Raw genomic sequence first — 5,261 nt, 5'->3', positions numbered from 1 at the left:
TGGGTCGTCGGAGCCTGCCGGGCGCTTTAACACAGCACCCTCGCCTTTAGATCTGAGCCTGGGTGTGCAGTCTGCCTGTTTGCCTCCAGCCTGGCCTGCAGGACATGGAAAAACGAAAATCTACGTCAAAAGTCGAAGGCATTTTTGAATTTCATTTGAAGTTACGTGTACATGTACTAGAAGTTTTATAAACAAGGCTGGCAAAGATGCGGACGTCTGTATGGACACATTTCGAGGAGAAGTCATTTATCATTTTTAACGAATGTTTTTAACGTCAGACAGCAACAATTTTGTCCAGATGAAAAGCTCCATTCATCAAGCATCAACGTCTACTTGTTTCTTTTCATTGTAATCGTGGGAACAATACAAACACAACATTTCCCTCGGTAATGAAAACAATTCAAATTGTCAAGAGCCTTGTCGGCTTTCGTATGCAAAGATATACATTTGCATAGACTCACCCTCTTCTGTGTGACTGCAGTCGCTTTTCTTTCTTTCTTTTCTGAGCTCTCCGACAGCCTGGCGATAAAGTTTCTTCAAATCGTCTCAAAGTATCCCAAATCCGCGCCTGAAAAAAGTACATATTATGTTCTGAGCAACATACAAACTATATCGATGTACTTCTAAGTAGAAATAATAAACTATGTTATTAATCAGTAAAAAAATAGTGTACACTTCTTGCCAAAAGAAATATTTCTGCCGTAGGCACAACTTAGCCAAGGTTTTTAAACAACATGCTTAAGATATATGTAACGATAGTGCCGTATATATAATAGTATCCTTGTTTTAGCTTACCCTGAAGGCCTCCTGTCGGTTTGCTGGTTCGTTGCGGTGTTGTCCTTTCAATGTAGTAGAGTCATTTCTTCCGTTGCGAAAACGAAGTAACAGAACGGAATGTTTGACGCCATTTTAGTTCAGGAACATACTTGTAATCTTTGCAAGCCGAGACAAACGTGTTTTGAAAAAGCAAACCGTCGTTGTGACAAAGCAAGATTCAAACGACCCACCAAAACAAAGCATCGCGTCTCTTATTGGCTGGTCCCGGCGAGAGCGAGGTAGGATTGGTCGTCAGTCATATAATCACGTGATCGCGTTCAATACTACAACCATCTTGTTTTTATATTATAGGTTTTAAGTTAAATCGCCTGTGCAGTCTGGACACTTGGATGATAGGATGTTTCTGATTGTGTGAATGTATTTATTTCAAGGGAGACAAATGATCTTCATAATTCTAATTCGTCATGATTACATGGCTTTATTCGTTCTAGAATTACACAACTTGTCGCTCACTAAGTGAAATAAAACCGCACTTCAACTCCAACATAACCTTACTCTTTGTAAATGTATCCAAAATCCACAATTAATGTCATGAGGGTTGACTTGTTTTGCTGGATTTCAGTATTTTACCAGGCATGGGGACGCTGTGAGTTCTCCCTTTGTTTACACAAAGGCTATTCACATAAACGGACGCCATGTCAGACACATCACAATACACATCGACCGAACTACAATGTAAAGCTTGCATATTATTACACACATGTACCTAAAAATCATAACAAACTGATCAGGTCATGTTAGTTCAAACCCCTTTAGTCAAGCGTTTGATTACATCATGGTAATGAACCTCACGGATAAACTATTATTTCCAAAATAAAAAATTCAGATTTACTATCATTTAGACCGGAGTGTAGATTTAGGTCATTTTGACCGAGTAGGTTATATAACCCCAGCGTCGGGGCGCCCTACGCTCAAATGTGCTTTGTCGTATGGACGACATCACGATAAATCAAGCCAAGGACGCATAGGTTCAAATGTTGTATTAACAATCCTTGATCATTCTATATCTAATTTGCTTAGATTAAAGTGCTGGCAACTTTGGTTCATGCAAGTAATTATCACCTGAAACATGAATACACGCAGTACCTAATTACCCCTTATTGTTAGCCGCTCCCCAACACACGCCAAGTGTGCGGGGCGTAAATTTCCGTGCACGTGCACGGCGAGCACGAATCCGGGAGTGTAAGGAAATATCCGGGGCCGTACACGCGGAGCCCGGAAATCCATGGACGCGACCAGGACACGGCGAATTTCACGGGCGTGTGCGGGACTGGAAACTCTTGGAAACGTGGTTTTTCAAGCAGTGAATGTGGGTTCAAAACAGTAAAATTTAAGTAATATATAATGTAACAACGCGGGTGCAAAAATTAGCAGCAAAATTCAGCTAACGACACGGGTTAAAAAAAACAGTAAGAATTTAGCTAAATAGGTAGAATAATTGGCCAGGGGAGTTTGGTCATCGTAAAGTTAATTTTCCCGCGCAGTTAGGAGGAAGAAATAAACCCTCCCACGGACTGACGCTCCTGGCCTGTTATTCTTCCCTTTTTTAGCCAAATTCTGCGATAGTTACTCCCGTAGGAAGGCCTGATGGAGGCATAGAGTATGCAACTAGCCTCTACCAGGCTTCGGGAAGTGACTGGGAAGAGGAGAAATTGGCCAAATAGACAAATAACATGCCTGAAACGGCAAATTGTACTCTTCATGATCAGCGGACCGACTCCCTTGGCATGTTTATATCTGTCTATTTGGGCTAATTTCTACTCTTTCCGAAGCCTGGTAGCGGCTATGTGTGTAACGACCTTTAGATATAAAAGCGCTTCTGATGTAGCAACGGTTGTTGCTATGACGTCATGCCCCCTGGGGCGTCACCCCACCCAGCCCCCTAACCCGTCTTGAAAGTGAAAGTGTGTTCACGTGACTGCCTGGGGTCCCGGGTTATGAATGTTTCATGTCGTCTGTCGGCAGGGCGTGTGTGTGTGTGTGAGTGAGTGTGACGTAGCGAGCAGGCGTTCATCAGATCACTCCGGATTACAGCGGGGCAGACGGCGGAGGGTTTTATTCCATTAGAGCCGGGGTTTAACACCACTGCAGTACGCTCACAGGGTCGGACAGCATATGGTCTACAGACTAAGGTACGCCTTTGTCTTTTACCTGAAGTTTCCGTATCAGCCTGGTTATGTATCTGCTGACAGGTGGTGTTAAGAGCCCGTATCGTGTATACTCGTGTTCAGTCCGGGCGTGTCATAAATTTGTGTATCGACATACGGGAAAGACTGTTTTCTTTTGTATCCGAAACCGTGCCTATCTAGTTCGATGTCTGAATGGATTAGGGTTAGGATCAGGCACGGTTCTGGATAGTCTCCCCGTATCCAAGAACGTAGATTTGCCCCAGACACGATTCTGGATACGCCTGGACCATCCAGAACCGTGGCCTAAGCACGTTTCTGGATGAAACACGGTTCTTGATACGACATGTCCTTTTCTAAGCGTTGCTCGCTGCGAGTTGCCGTAAGCCTACCTGGCGCAAAAACATTAGAGACGGTTTAGCGCAGAGCTTAAGCGATGTAGGCTGAAGATAAATACACTTTCCCGGTGTACATGATGGATGGGAGGGCGGAGAAACTCCCTCGGGGTGGGGAGAGATTACACAACTACAGTACTCTCCGGACATTTAGAGTGATTTTAAAAACCTCCTTGTTGTTTGCCATTTGGGGTCCGGGATTTTTCTTGCATGGCGGCTCAGCGCTAGAAGGGGAGGAAACACTAGCCTCTACCAGGCCTTCCTACGGGAATACGGATCGTAGAATTCGGCCGCGGCGAGGTAGTTTCTTTCCCTCCGTAAGCGGCCAGTCAAACCTACAAGGCGGCCAAACTCCCCTGGCAAATATTCTCCTATATATAGCCAGCGTAGTTAGTCTGATAGAGACTAAGGAAACAGCGCCCGTGTCCTGGTGAGTGTATGGAAGGTTTTATGAGTATTGTGACATCCTAAAAAGGTAATATTTGCACACAGGAGACCGTCTGCCATACAGCGGGCGACACAGAGCGGTGAGTCACATCCTGGCTAGTGGCACTAGTGCGGTTTGTAGGTTTTGTGTACTCTCCAAACAGAGGTTTCGGCTACGGCTTATTTTTGACGTGTTTGTAGGGGGTTTGTATTGGGCTTTCTTGTTTGCACTGGTATATTTCGGTTGGCATTTTGTACATATCAAATGTATAATAGTGTACAGGATATTCTTGGCATGTAAGCGTCAGATAAAATTATAGAATCTTTGTTGTAGTACTTTTTTAATATTTTGAAGTTAGCTCTCATTTCAGATTCAATCTAAGTAAGATCTGTAATTAGGTTTTGTTTTATATGGTGCACCCAAAAAAATTTTGTGCACCTATTTTTTAGGTTGTGTGCACCAGTGCACCTATTCCTAAAAATGAATTTCGAGCCCTGCGTATGGATACTGTCCCGCCAATGATACTGCCTGCTGATGACACTGTGATTCAGTATATGCTGTCTTGTCAATCCGAAACTGTCTCGCCACCAAAAGATCTCCTGAGAGATTAATTTTTTGTACTGAATCTGAGGAAAGATTTCTAGAGTAGACCTGGACGATTTCGCCACGTGCGTCCAGTGGATAAGGTACGATACCTTGTTATCCTTGATGTATTTAGACTGGGTAGAAGCGCAGAAGTGAGATTAATAAGGGAATGTGTTTCTTAAGACGGCAAAAACTGTTGCATATCATACTTTAATTTGCCTCACAAGGTAATTCAACCTTTGTCTTTGCGGTTAGTTAAGCATCAATCTTCAGATTTCAAATATCAGAACTGTTTATGTAAACATGCAAAATTAAGACGGGGGTTATGATTTGCTGTCAACATCTTTCCGCTCCCTCAAGGAAATAGCCATTAGTAGAATGTGTCAAATTGCGTAGATCCAATAGCCAACATATCAATTTTTGATTAAGGAAAATATTGACTGTAGCCGATGACAAACTACGTTAGCTGATAAGAGATTATTTTTAGAACCATAGAATATACACAATCCAGGCCAACCTAACTATCAACTTCAAACAAAAATGTGGGTTGTAGAATACATGATGTTATATTTATACGGTGCGAAAAGATTAACAGCAGCAAAGCTAGGTGAGTCCTTTAAGTGCTTTGTTCTCACTGTGACGCCCCGGGAGTTCTGGCTAATGGCCTCTGCGCATTTGTGTGGGCCGGGAGGGTTAGTGTGTAGGCTGATATGTTTTTAACGGTGCACCGCGGCCTGGTCAAAAGTTCTCTGAAGGATCACAAAAATGAGTGCGCTAATGCATCTTCTGAGAGATAAAAAAAGTACAGAGGAGGTAGTTTCCTTTGCTCTTGCGTGTGTCTGAGTGTGTGTGTTTCTCTATCCGTACACCACGGGGAAATTGTTTTTAAGT

The sequence above is a fragment of the Branchiostoma belcheri genome, unplaced genomic scaffold (genome assembly GCF_001625305.1).
Source record: "Branchiostoma belcheri isolate BF01 breed outbred unplaced genomic scaffold, Haploidv18h27 scaffold69, whole genome shotgun sequence".
Taxonomy (NCBI): Eukaryota; Metazoa; Chordata; class Leptocardii; order Amphioxiformes; family Branchiostomatidae; genus Branchiostoma; species Branchiostoma belcheri.
This window is presented reverse-complemented; position numbering follows the sequence as displayed.